Source organism: Silene latifolia, chromosome 9 (genome assembly GCF_048544455.1).
Source record: "Silene latifolia isolate original U9 population chromosome 9, ASM4854445v1, whole genome shotgun sequence".
Classification (NCBI taxonomy): Eukaryota; Viridiplantae; Streptophyta; class Magnoliopsida; order Caryophyllales; family Caryophyllaceae; genus Silene; species Silene latifolia.
The window spans coordinates 124,277,150-124,277,812 of NC_133534.1; the positions used below are offsets into that span (position 1 = coordinate 124,277,150).

At 42.7% G+C, this 663-nt stretch overlaps 1 non-coding gene across 1 annotated transcript; it reads left to right on the top strand.

The window, feature by feature from the left end:
* The first annotated feature begins 215 nt into the window (after positions 1-215).
* Positions 216-322, top strand: LOC141602859 (small nucleolar RNA R71). Its single transcript, XR_012524765.1, has one exon. It is a non-coding gene; the product is annotated as a small nucleolar RNA R71 (small nucleolar RNA).
* Positions 323-663: the final 341 nt, after the last annotated feature.

A 663-nucleotide genomic window follows, 5' to 3' on the forward strand; every position in this document is an offset into this window, starting at 1 on the left:
CCAATTGAGAAACGGAGTCCACTTCATGCCTTCCTCCTCTAGTAGCCTTGCAAGGTCTACTATATTGTGAGTTATGGACCGCCATTTCCTCAATCTTGCTCCATGTTTGATTGTCATCAACTTCGGTGAACATTCCATTTGATCCCATGTTGAGAATGTTCATTGAATCTTCATATAAACCGTTCCAAAATTGTTGTACCAAGAACCATTCGCTAAGTCCATGGTGAGGACATGAGCGACAAATTCCCTTAAACCGCTCCCAAGCTTCATACAAAGATTCTTCATCCCTTTGCTTAAAACCCGTAATTTGAGCTCTTAGCATGTTAGTCTTTTCCGATGGGTAGAACTTTTTGTAGAAAGCTAGAGCCAACTTCTTCCAAGAATCTATTCCGAGAGTGGCCTTGTCAAGGCCCTTCAACCATTGTTTCGCGGTGCCGATTAGAGAAAAAGGAAATAAGACCCATCGAATTTGGTCTTGAGTCACACCGGTTTGAGAAATCGCATCACAATAGTCACAAAAGGTTTCCATATGAGAATGAAGGTTTTCACTAGGCATCCCCCCAAATTGGCTCCTTTCGACTAATTAGATAAAGGCGGATTTGGCAATAAAATATCCGGTTAGATGTTGTGGTGTGGGAGTACCATTGGGTAGGTTCTCCTCGG